The sequence below is a fragment of the Pseudophryne corroboree genome, chromosome 5 (assembly GCF_028390025.1).
Source record: "Pseudophryne corroboree isolate aPseCor3 chromosome 5, aPseCor3.hap2, whole genome shotgun sequence".
NCBI lineage: Eukaryota > Metazoa > Chordata > Amphibia > Anura > Myobatrachidae > Pseudophryne > Pseudophryne corroboree.
In genome coordinates, this window is record NC_086448.1 from 20,506,397 (window position 1) to 20,519,543 (window position 13,147).

Here is a 13,147-nt window from a genome sequence, read left to right on the forward strand (position 1 = left end):
AGTTGCAGCTCGGCAAAGTTGTAAAGCCGAGACCCCTCGGGCAGCCGCCCAAGATGAGCCCACTTTCCTCGTGGAATGGGCTGTTACTGATTTAGGATGCGGCAATCCAGACGCAGAATGCTCCAGCTGAATTGTGCTACAAATTCAGCGAGCAATAGTCTGCTTAGAAGCAGGAGCACCTATTTTGTTGGGTGCCTACAGGATAGAAAACGAGTCAGTTTTCCTGACTCCAGCCGTCCTGGAAATATAAATTTTTAAGGCCCTGACTACGTCCAGTAACTTGGAATCTTCCAAGTCTCTAGTAGCCGCAGGCACTATAATTCAAGTGAAAAGTTCAAGTGAAAAGCTGATACCACCTTAGGGAGAAACTGGGGACGAGTCCTCAATTCTGCCCTATCCATATGGAAAATCAGATATGGGCTTTTACATGACAAAGCCGCCAATTCTGACACACGCCTGGCCGAAGCCAAGGCCAATAACATGACCACTTTCCACGTGAGATATTTCAAATCCACAGTTTTAAGTGGCTCAAACCAATGTGATTTTAAGAAACTCAACACCACGTTGAGATCCCAAGGTGCCACAGAAGGCACAAAAAAGGGGCTGAATATGTAGCACTCCCTTTACAAATGTCTGAACTCCAGGCAGTGAAGCCAGTTCTTTCTGGAAGAAAAACGACAGAGCCGAAATCTGGACCTTAATGGAACCCAAATTTAGGCCCATAGTCACTCCTGACTGTAGGAAGTGCAGAAAACGACCCAGCTGAAATTCCTCTGTTGGGGCCTTCCTGGCCTCACACCACGCAACATATTTTCGCCAAATACGGTGATAATGGTTTGCGATTACTTCTTTCCTGGCTTTTATCAGCGTAGGAATGACTTCCTCCGGAATGCCCTTTTGCTTTAGGATCCGGAATTCAACCGCCATGCCGTCCAACGCAGCCGCGGTAAGTCTTGGAACAGACAGGGCCCCTGCTGTAGCAGATCCTGTCTGAGCGGTAGAGGCCATGGGTCCTCTGATATTATTTCTTGAAGTTCTGGGTACCAAGCTCTTCTTGGCCTATCCGGAACCACGAGTATCGTTCTTACTCCTCGTTTTCTTATTATTCTCAGTACCTTTGGTATGAGAGGCAGAGGAGGGAATACATAAACCGACTTGTACACCCACGGTGTCACTAGAGCGTCCACAGCTATTGCCTGAGGGTCCCTTGACCTGGCGCAATATCTAGTTTTTTGTTTAGGCGGGACGCCATCATGTCCACCTGTGGCCTTTCCCAACGGTTTATCAACAGTTGGAAGACTTCTGGATGAAGTCCCCACTCTCCCGGGTGTCGGTCGTGTCTGCTGAGGAAGTCTGCTTCCCAGTTGTCCACTCCCGGAATAAACACTGCTGACAGTGCTAAGACGTGATTTTCCGCCCATCGGAGAATCCTTGTGGCTTCTGCCATCGCCATCCTGCTTCTTGTGCCGCCCTGTCGGTTTACATGGGCGACTGCCGTGATGTTGTCTGATTGGATCAGTACCGGCTGGTTTTGAAGCCGAGGCCTTGCCAGACTTAGGGCATTGTAAATGTCCCTCAGTTCCAGAATATTTATGTGTAGGGACGACTCCTGACTTGACCAAAGTCCTTGGAAATTTCTTCCCTGTGTAACTGCCCCCCAGCCTCGAAGGCTGGCATCCGTGGTTACCAGGACCCAGTCCTGTATGCCGAATCTGCGGCCCTCTTGAAGATGAGCACTCTGCAGCCACCACAGTAGAGATACCCTGGTCCTTGGAGACAGGGTTATCAGCCGATGCATCTGAAGATGCGATTCCGACCACTTGTCCAAGAGGTCCCACTGAAAGGTTCTTGCATGGAACCTGCCGAATGGAATTTTGCTTCGTAAGAAGCTACCATTTTTCCCAGGACTCGTGTGCAGTGATGCACCGATACCTGTTTTGGTTTCAGGAGGTCTCTGACTAGAGATGACAGCTCCTTGGCTTTCTCCTGCGGGAGAAACACTTTTTTCTGTTCTGTGTCCAGAACCATCCCCAGGAACAGCAGGCGTGTGGTAGGAACCAGCTGTGACTTTGGAATGTATAGAATCCATCCGTGCTGTTGTAGCACTTCCCGAGATAGTGCTACTCCGACCAACAACTGCTCCATGGACCTCGCCTTTATAAGGAGATCGTCCAAGTACGGGATAATTAAAAAACTCCCTTTTTTCGAAGGAGTATCATCATTTCTGCCATTACCTTGGTAAAGACCCTCGGTGCCGTGGACGGTCCAAACGGCAGTGTTTGGAATTGGTAATGGCAATCCTGTACCACAAATCTGAGGTACTCCTGGTGAGGATGGTAAATGGGGACATGTAGGTAAGCATCCTTGATGTCCAGGGATACCATGTAATCCCCCTCCTCCAGGCTTGCAATAACCGCCCTGAGCGATTCCATCTTGAACTTGAATTTTTTTATGTATGTGTTCAAGGACTTCAAATTTAAAATGGGTCTCAACGAACCGTCCGGTTTCGGTACCACAAACAGTGTGGAATAGTAACCCCGTCCTTGTTGAAGTAGGGGCACCTTGACTATCACCTGCTGGGAATACAGCTTGTGAATTGCCTCTAGCACAGCCTCCCTGCCTGAGGGAGTTGTCGGCAAGGCAGATTTGAGGAAACGGCGGGGGGGGGGGGGGGGGGGGGAGACGCCTCGAATTCCAGCCTGTACCCCTGAGATACTACTTGACGGATCCAGGGATCCACCTGTGAGCGAGCCCACTGATCGCTGAAATTTTTGAGGCGGCCCCCCACCGTACCTGGCTACGCCTGTGGAGCCCCCGCGTCATGCGGTGGACTCAAAGGAGCGGGGGAAGAATTTTGCTTCTGGAAACTGGCTGACTGGTGCAGCTTTTTCCCTCTTCCCTCGTCTCTGTGCAGAAAGGAAGCGCCTTTGACCCGCTTGCTTTTCTGAAGCCGAAAGGACTGTACCTGATAATACAGTGCTTTCTTAGGCTGTGAGGAAACCTGAGGTAAAAATTTTTCTTCCCAGCTGTTGCTGTGGGTACGAGGTCCCAGAGACCATCCCCAAACAATTCCTCACCCTTATAAGGCTCTATGTGCCTTTTAAAGTCAGCATCACCTGTCCAGTGTCGGGTCTCTAATACCCTCCTGACAGAATGGACATTGCATTAATTCTGGATGCCAGCCGGCAAAATATCCCTCTGTGCATCCCTCATATATAAGACGACGTCTTATGTTCGCAAAATAGTATCCCTGTTTGACAGGGTTACAGACCACGCTGCAGCAGCACTATCTGCAGGTCTCAGTCTAGTACCTGAGTGTGTAAATACAGACTTCAGGATAGCCTCCTGCTTTTTATCAGCAGGTACCTTCAAAGTGGCCGTCTCCTAAGACGGCAGTGCCACCTTTTTTGACAAACGTGTGAGCGCCTTATCCACCCTAGGGGATATCTCCCAGCGTAACTTATCCTCTGGCGGGAAAAGGTACGCCATCAGTAACTTTTTAGAAATGATCAGTTTCTTATCGGGGGAACCCACGCTTTTTCACACTTCATTCACTCATTGGATGGGGGAACAAAACACTGCCTGCTTTTTCTCCCCAAACATAAAACCCTTTTTTAGTGGTACTTGGGTAAATGTCAGAAATGTGTAACACATTTTTTATTGCCGGGATCATGTAACGGATGTTCCTAGTGGATTGTGTATATGTCTCAACCTCGTCGACACTGGAGTCAGACTCTGTGTCGACATCTGTGTCTGCCATCTGAGGGAGCGGGCGTTTTTGAGCCCCTGATGGCCTTTGAGACGCCTGGGCAGGCGCGGGCTGAGAAGCCGGCTGTCCAATAGCTGTTACGTCATCCAGCCTTTTATGTAAGGAGTTGACACTGTCGGTTAATACCTTCCACCTATCCATCCACTCTGGTGTCGGCCCACAGGGGGCGACATCCCATTTATCGGCATCTGCTCCGCCTCCACATAAGCCTCCTCATCAAACATGTCGACACAGCCATACCGACACACCGCACACACACAGGGAATGCTCTGACTGAGGACAGGACCCCACACAGCCCTTTGAGGAGACAGAGAGAGAGTATGCCAGCACTGAGTGAATTTTCCCCAATAGCTGCTTGTATAAACAATATTGCGCCTAAATTTAGTGCCCCCCCTCTCTTTTTAACCCTTTGAGCCTGAAAACTACAGGGGAGAGCCTGGGGAGCTGTCTTCCAGCTACACTGTAAAGAGAAAATGGCGCCAGTGTGCCGAGGGAGATAGCTCCGCCCCTTTTTCGCTGACTTTTCTCCCGATTTTTTATGGATTCTGGCAGGGGTAATTATCACATATATAGCCTCTGGGGCTATATATTGTGATTATTTTGCCAGCCAAGGTGTTTTTATTGCTGCTCAGGGCGCCCCCCCCAGCGCCCTGCACCCTCAGTGACCGAAGTGTGAAGTGTGTATGAGGAGCAATGGCGCACAGCTGCAGTGCTGTGCGATACCTTTGTGAAGACTGAAGTCTTCTGCCGCCGATTTTCCGGACCATCTTCATGCTTCTGGCTCTGTAAGGGGGACGGCGGCGCGGCTTCGGGAACGAACACCAAGGACGGGTCCTGCGGTCGATCCCTCTGGAGCTAATGGTGTCCAGTAGCCTAAGAAGCCCAAGCTAGCTGCAAGCAGGTAGGTTCGCTTCTTCTCCCCTTAGTCCCTCGTTGCAGTGAGCCTGTTGCCAGCAGGTCTCACTGTAAAATAAAAAACCTAACATATACTTTCTTTCTAGGAGCTCAGGAGAGCCCCTAGTGTGCATCCAGCTCGGCCGGGCACAGAAATCTAACTGAGGTCTGGAGGAGGGGCATAGAGGGAGGAGCCAGTGCACACCAGATAGTACCTAATCTTTCTTTTAGAGTGCCCAGTCTCCTGCGGAGCCCGTCTATTCCCCATGGTCCTTACGGAGTTTCCAGCATCCACTAGGACGTCAGAGAAAATACATTTGGGACACTCGGTTGAGTTAGACTGAATAGTTCATATATACACTTAAATCGTGTCTATAATAGTCTAATGAAATGTCCCTTACTCCCCACTCTATAGTGGCTTGTATTCACTGTATTTTAGGATACCAATATGATAGAATTAGATATTATAAATATTCTATACTACATGTAACCTGTGTGCTGGGGTAGTCCGCTATGCGCAATTAGCGGACATACCCGTTGCTGCTCCTGACGTACGTTTCGCCGGGTGGATGGCTCTGTCACAGGAAGAAAGCTCACATGGTATGACCCATGGATTGCGCCAGTGTCGGACTGGGGCGTGAAAGGCCCACCGGGGGAATGCAGTTATAGGGGGCCCATACTTAGGGGGGTGGCCAGCCTACAAAGGGGGTGTGGCCAGCCTCCACAGAGGCTTGAAATACACAATAGTCTAGGGCAGTGTAATATCTACCATGTATAATACAAGTGCACAGTCTGGAACCTGATCCCTAGAGGAAGGAGTGGGCCCTCTGGCAGGGGGCCTACCGGTGGTTTCCCTGTACCCCTGTGGGCAAGTCCGACCCTGGATAGCGCTATTTAAACCTAGCGCTTCTGGTAGATATCCAATCGGCTGGGTATTGCTGAATCATTACATCATCGGATACCATCTCCTCCGTGATCTGTTGCTAATTGCAATTTAACCGAAGCCGGTTTATCCAAATCAGACCCTAACGAGGAGAATATATAAGAAAGGGAGAAGAAAGTGGGGTCTATGTACTCAGCCTTGGAGAGGAATACAGTGGACAGAGACAAAGTACCAGCCAATCAGCTCCACAGGCTGTGTTTGAAAAATGACAGGAGCTGATTGGTTGGTACAGAGAGCATAGCTGGTTTACTTTGATTCACTGACAGACTTATATCATAGAGAGATCTGATGAATATTCATATACCGCCTACCCTGCCACCACCAAAATGCGTCCAGGGTCCCGGAGCAATGTGGGGCGGAAGAGACATAGAGGTAGGTGTGGGTCAATCCCGCTGAGCACCCAGGCATTCCTCAGACGTTGTCGACATTCTGAATGCTGAAGTTGTTTTGCAGGTTTCACGGGAAACTAAATTGAACGCCTAAAGATTATGGGGGTCTATGCATTAAGCCTTGGGTGGAGAGAAAGTGGCCGGAGATAAAGTACCAGCCAATCAGCTCATAACTGTCATTTTTTAAACACAGCCTGTGACATGGCAGTTAGGAGCTGATTGTCTGGTATTTTATCTCTCTCCAAGGCTTAGTAAATTGACACCTATATCACTGACACATAGTGCCATGCCTGGTGGCTCTGATCCAGCGTTTGCCTCACCCCTATATGGATTATAGCTCTCGGCTGGGCTCGGTATATTATGTCAGCTTGTGGCACTGATGAGATGTCGGCATGGTGAGAATGTCAACAATGTGCTTGTTTGATTCTATTTCTAACCCCTAAGCCTAGCTGCAACTCCAGTGCTAACGTCAGCATTTTTACAATGTTGGGATTTCATATGTTGACGTTCTTTCCATGTCAGCATTTTACAGGCGTTGACATTCAAACCATGTGACATCATAACTGCATAGTTGCCTACCCTCCTGCATTCTGCAGGAGACTCCCTGAAAAAGCAGCAATCTCCCCGACTCCCTGAATAGACCTATGCGCTATGCGTCTAGTTCCCTTCGTGGAGAGGACCTTTGCTGTGCGGTGCGCGATGACGTTATCGCGCACCGCTCAGCAAAGTTACTCTCCACGAAGGGAAACTAGACGTTCCCTTCACAGGAGGCGGACGGGGACGGCAGCGGGCAGCGGAGGCGGACGGGGGACACAGCGGGCAGCAGTGGCAGATCTTCCCATGGTGCGGCGCCCTCCGGATGGCGCCAGCGCCCTCCGGAAGGCGGCGCCCCGGGCAAAAGTCCTGCTTGCCCGTGGCAAGATCCGCTACTGTACGTATTGGGCCATTATCTTGCAAAAGTGTTGATTCTGATCCCCCTATATTCTGCTTTGGCATTTCCCTCTGGTTATCTTATTCCCAATTTTCGCAGGACAGTTCAGTGTTTTGGGGACCGTCCCGCTGTCCCACGCACGGGCCACAGTGTCCCACGGTGGGGGGGGGGGGGGCAATTGGGAGGCTCCTGTCACTGCTGGACAGGGGTAGAGGGGGCATATCAGCAGCTCACAGATGGCTGGCTATGGCCCCACAGCTATGAAAATTGGAGGTGTGGCTCGCGATCACGGCATGCATGCGAAAATCACGCCCCCTTTCTTTAAGCCACACCCAATTTCAGGCAGCCTCTCTTTGCGTGCTCCACATGTTGGGAGGTATGTAACCCAGTGTTGGGATTCCAGTGTCGTTATGGTGACCGGGTCCCTTTCACTATTGTATAGCTTAGTAAACAAGGGGTATATTTACTAAAGGTTGATTTTGATTCATTTTAGTTCAATTAAAATCGATGTTGGGCTTCCAGGTCTAAAACACACAACATTTAAAAATTAATATAAAAAAAAATTCATCTGTTAGTAAATCTTATAGTAAAGACACCGCATAGGATATTCCGACATGAGTTCCCAGGAATTCAGGAGGCATTTCCACCACTCAGGATTCAGGGCTCCATGTATTACAGATAAGTTCCGCTGGCAGAAAGTTCCTCTCCAACTACAGTAATGAATCTGCTGCTGACATTTAGCAAAACCAACCTCTCCGTCCAGGTATATCCTCCATCTAGGCAGTACACACGCCTCTGCTGCTGGTAGGTACCTGCTGCTCTATTGTGGACCATACTTACCTACTATTCTGCAAGATGCGGGAGACTATTGGGTAATCACCCGCATCCCCTGGAAGAGCGGTCAGAACTCCCGCATTCCACCCACTTCCTAGTAAAGTGGACAGGATGAGGAGATTATACCTGGGATTTGCGGTTCCTAATGGAGGGGCTAAAGTAAGCGAAACCGCATCATTTAGCCCTGCTGCCCACTGGATCATCTGTGAATCGCGGCATCGTGCAAAAAAGGGGGCATACTTACCTACTCTCCCGGATTCTGCGGGAGACACCCAGTTTCTCAGGTAGTCCCCCACAGCCCTAGAAGAGTGGGCACCCCTCCCACATTCTGCTCACTTCCGAGGGAAGTGCGCAGAATAGGTAGCTAAATAGGGCAAAATCGGAGGGGAGGAGAAAAGAAATGTAGGTAAGTATGAAAGGGGGTGGGGCCTCAGGGGCATAGCTCTAAAAATAAATTGCTGAATGTATGTATGGAGGCACTGTGCAGATATTGCATAGATCTGATATGGTTCCCTGTTTTCCATCACAAAAGCCGCTAAACTGCAAATATACCAAACTACAGAATGAGAAGCGTTCCGGCGCTTGGCCGCGGTAGAAACACCATCTCTAGCAGGAATTGGCCATTGTAGCTTAAATGCTAAATTCCTGGGTACTGTCATCGCCGGCGCCTGGAACCACTTACCCCTTGGTGTTGGTATACCTGTTGTAGCGCCCCTCTGCTGGTAGCTGGCTGTATACTCCTGATCTCTTACTTTGGTTCAGGACTCCAGGGAAGCGGGCAGAGCGATGACTTCATGAGCTGAGTAGAACACAGAATCCCCAGGAATGGATTAGAGAGGGTTAGCTCTTGTGTGTAGGTGACAGGATCACAGCTGGTGATAGGTATCATACAGGAGCTTGTAGGAAGCCTGCTATAGTGTCTATTGCTCATAAATAGTCCTAGCAAGGACTGCTACACATCAGCGTGTGGTACTGATAATACACCAAGATGGACAGCAGAGGGGATATATCTTACACAGGGGGATTGCCATTTATACAGGGCACAGAAATAGGCAGTGCCAACACATGCACCCCAATATGTGGAGTGAGGACAGGACAGCATTCTCTCCTGCTGGGTGTGCGGCTCAGGTCTCCGGTATCATATCCCAGTGCCGTACCCCCAGCCCATTACTGACATACAGGTTCCATACCTCCCTTTAATATCCCTTTACAGACTCAGGGTGTAATTCAGACCTGATCGCAGCAGCAAATTTGTTAGCAGTTGGGCAAAACCATGTGCAGTGCAGGTGGGGCAGATGTAACATGTGCAGAGAGAGTTAGATTTGGGTGGGTTATGTGTGGTACCCTGCCTCTGGGGTACCCCAGATTTATTTACCTGAGCCTTTAGAATAGAGACTGCGGGGAGGGGGGGGGGGGGGGGGGGTGGGTTTAATCTTCCACCCGGTTGCTAGGCAACAGTAGCACCAGGGAGGAGAAAACAGTAGGGCACTAGGACCCAGGATTTGTGACTTACATGTCCCAGCAGCGCGGGAAGCCTGTCCCCGTTTGGATTGGCTGGAGCCGGGCGGGAAGAAAGAGGGTCATAAAAAAGTTTTTTTGCCGCGCAACAGAGGGAGAGAGGACCGCTGACCACCGCCGCCGAGTGTGTCGACAAGAGAGCGCTGAGACGAGCCACAGCTGTTCGAGACCGAGAGCGGGGCACCGGCACTGAGGAGGGTCTGCTGCCGCCGGGACAGAGCCGCCATCAGCACTCAGCCAGGAAGCGAGCCGCAGCCGCGCACTGTGGGGGCGCTGGGAGTGGAGGAGGAGAGACCAGCCGCTACCCACAGCCGCCGGGAGCAGAACTGCCAGCCGCACAGAGTGAGTGAGAGAGAGAGCTGGTACCTGACCACCCGCCAGCCGCACAGAGCGGGAGACCCACCCAAGAGCCCTGAGCTGCCACACGCCGCCCGCTGCAGGGACCGGAGACGGGGCCAAGTGACTTTTAAGATCGGTCAAAATTCCCGCAGTGATAGTCAGAGACTTCCTAATGTGAGTTCATATCGCCACCCAGTGGCATATTAGTGTACTGTTTGAACCTTCGTGAACCAGCTCTGCTAAATTATATGTTGGCTTTTAAATGTTCTGAAAGTACTTGCCTATTATGCAATTGATATGTGATGTTCTGAAATGTGCCTTCTGAGATAAAGTTGATTTCCTAGCCCACACTTGAATACTTTAAACGGTGACGTTTCTTTTCCCTAATTCAATAAACGTACTGTCACCATCCATTTGCCTTTCCTTTATCTGTGGGGTCCTCCTTGGGGTGACCATTCACCCGCCACAGGCTCCCGAAGAAGAAGCTACGAGAGATCCTAAAGCGCAAGCGTCATCTGGAAGCACAGGTACGACACTACACCATCACAGGGGCAGACATTACATATATTGTTTCTGTGCAGGGTAAATACTGGCTGCTTTATTTTTACACTGCAATTTAGATTTCCGTTTGAACTCACCCCACCCAAATCTATCTCTCTCTGCACATGCTTAGGGGTATGACCAGGTACCAAAAGGATGATTCAAGTGAACTGTCTGGAACCAGATCCCTAGAGGAGTAGGTGGGTCCTCAGGCAGTGGGGCCCTCTGGGGATTTCCCCGGTACTCCGGTGGGCCAGTCTGACTCTGCCCGCTAGTTAACCACCCCCACTGTAACCACCCACAAACGCCCCCTGAAATTGCATCTATCTGCATTCAATTATGATCTGCGTCTTTGATGGGTAACCACCAGGACACACGCGCAGTACGAGCCGGACGCAAGCACATACTGAGAACATCTTCCGCTTGCGTCTGACATCACCACTTTGCCCACCTGTACGTCAGGCCCTCAGTATTTAGGTGTTCCTTAAACCCTGCACCGCTGGCCATTTTCCTGGGCTAGCCTAATGTTAGCATTAGTAATAAGATGTTTTATTTAGGTAAATACGTATAGTTTTCTCTTAGATGCGTGCATGATAAATGGCTGATATCAACATATTGCAGCAACAAATTATTATCTGAAGTAAGACCAGCACCCTTGTGGATGGCTACCTGCAGTTCTTCTTGCTGACCACATGGTGGCACTTGCTATTTGTGAAAACACCAGGCAGGTGAAGGCTGAAGCACAAGGATGCAATGACATTAATTCTATTTAAAAAGCCAACGCACATTGGGGGTCATTCCGAGTTGTTCGCTCGCAAGCTGCTTTTAGCAGCTTTGCACACGCTAAGCCGCCGCCTACTGCGAGTGAATCTTAGCTTATCAAAATTGCGAACGAAAGATTAGCAGAATTGCGAATAGACACTTCTTAGCAATTTCTGAGTAGCTCCAGACTTACTCGGCATCTGCGATCAGTTCAGTGCTTGTCGTTCCTGGTTTGACGTCACAAACACACCCAGCGTTCGCCCAGACACTCCTCCGTTTCTCCAGCCACTCCCGCGTTTTTCCCAGAAACGGTAGCGTTTTTTCACACACTCCCATAAAACGGCCAGTTTCCGCCCAGAAACACCCACTTCCTGTCAATCACATTACGATCACCAGAACGAAGAAAAAACCTTGTAATGCCGTGAGTAAAATTCCTAATTGCATAGCAAATTTACTTGGCGCAGTCGCACTGCGGACATTGCGCATGCGCATTAGCGACTATTCGCTCCGTTGCGACAAAAAAATAACGAGCGAACAACTCGGAATGACCCCCCTTATTGGGTTATGCTGGAAAAAAGGGAAGAAAACACTTTTGTGCTTCAACTTTTATCATCGAGCATCTGCCTGGAACAGACGGTTCTAATGCAAAAGAAAAGGCTTGAAAAGAGAACAGGAACACAATGACGATAGGTCCATATAACGGTGTTCATGAGATAACGAAGGGAATAATGTAATTACAGTAAATAGTGTTATAAATGAGCGGTGCCCACAACAATAAAGGGTGAGTCTCAATACATGGCCCACAGATTTTCCCAGAAAATGACTTACTTGTTCCAGGAATAAAGCGGCATCATCTCGCACAGTCAGCTGTACATGCCGCACAACCGGGTATGACATAGCTTCAAAGAGAAAAGGAGGAGTGTTGGGAGAAAGTATGAAAAAGAAATAAATTAAATGCATGCTCTATAAAGAATGAATACGTAAGTAATAATAACTGACAATAGTACCAGTGACGCAAGCGCCCAATGCTTGCTGTAACCGGCGATATTATAAGTACAGATACTTTCTCTATCGTCCTAAGTGGATGCTGGGGTTCCTGAAAGGACCATGGGGAATAGCGGCTCCGCAGGAGACAGGGCACAAAAAAGTAAAGCTTTACTAGGTCAGGTGGTGTGCACTGGCTCCTCCCCCTATGACCCTCCTCCAGACTCCAGTTAGATTTTGTGCCCGAACGAGAAGGGTGCAATCTAGGTGGCTCTCCTAAAGAGCTGCTTAGAGAAAGTTTAGTTTAGGTTTTTTTCTTTACAGTGAGTCCTGCTGGCAACAGGATCACTGCAACGTGGGACTTAGGGGGAAAGTAGTAAACTCACCTGCATGCAGAGTGGATTTGCTGCTTGGCTACTGGACACCATTAGCTCCAGAGGGATCGAACACAGGCCCAGCCGTGGAGTCCGGTCCCGGAGCCGCGCCGCCGACCCCCTTGCAGATGCTGAAGCGTGAAGAGGTCCGGAAACCGGCGGCTGAAGACTCCTCAGTCTTCATAAGGTAGCGCACAGCACTGCAGCTGTGCGCCATTTTCCTCTCAGCACACTTCACTGGGCAGTCACTGAGGGTGCAGAGCGCTGGGGGGGGGCGCTCTGAGAGGCAAATATAAACCTTATACAAGGCTAAAAATACCTCACATATAGCCCATAGGGGCTATATGGAGATATTTAACCCCTGCCTGACTGGAAAAATAGCGGGAGAAGAACCCGCCGAAAAAGGGGCGGGGCCTATCTCCTCAGCACACGGCGCCATTTTCTGTCACAGCTCCGCTGGTCAGAACGGCTCCCAGGTCTCTCCCCTGCACTGCACTACAGAAACAGGGTAAAACAGAGAGGGGGGGCACATTAATGGCTATATATATATATATATTAAAGCAGCTATAAGGGAGCACTTAATATAAGGATATCCCTTGTATATATAGCGCTTTGTGGTGTGTGCTGGCAGACTCTCCCTCTGTCTCCCCAAAAGGGCTAGTGGGTCCTGTCTTCATTAGAGCATTCCCTGTGAGTTTGCGGTGTGTGTCGGTACGTGGTGTCGACATGTATGAGGACGATATTGGTGTGGAGGCGGAGCAATTGCCAAATATGCAGATGTCACCCCCCAGGGGGTCGACACCAGAATGGATGCCTTTATTTGTGGAATTACGTGATGGTTTATCTTCCCTTAAACAGTCAGTTGAGGAC

The 13,147-nt window shown here is 49.8% G+C and overlaps 1 long non-coding RNA gene across 4 annotated transcripts in view; it reads left to right on the top strand.

Moving 5' to 3' along the window:
• Window positions 1–9,239: 9,239 nt before the first annotated feature.
• Window positions 9,240–13,147, top strand: part of LOC134927118 (uncharacterized) — a 435,449-nt gene continuing 431,541 nt past the window's right edge. For all 4 annotated transcript variants that reach the window (XR_010177556.1, XR_010177557.1, XR_010177560.1 and 1 more), the window contains exon 1: window positions 9,240–9,791. This is a non-coding gene — a long non-coding RNA (uncharacterized LOC134927118). The remainder of the gene's footprint in view (window positions 9,792–13,147) is intronic.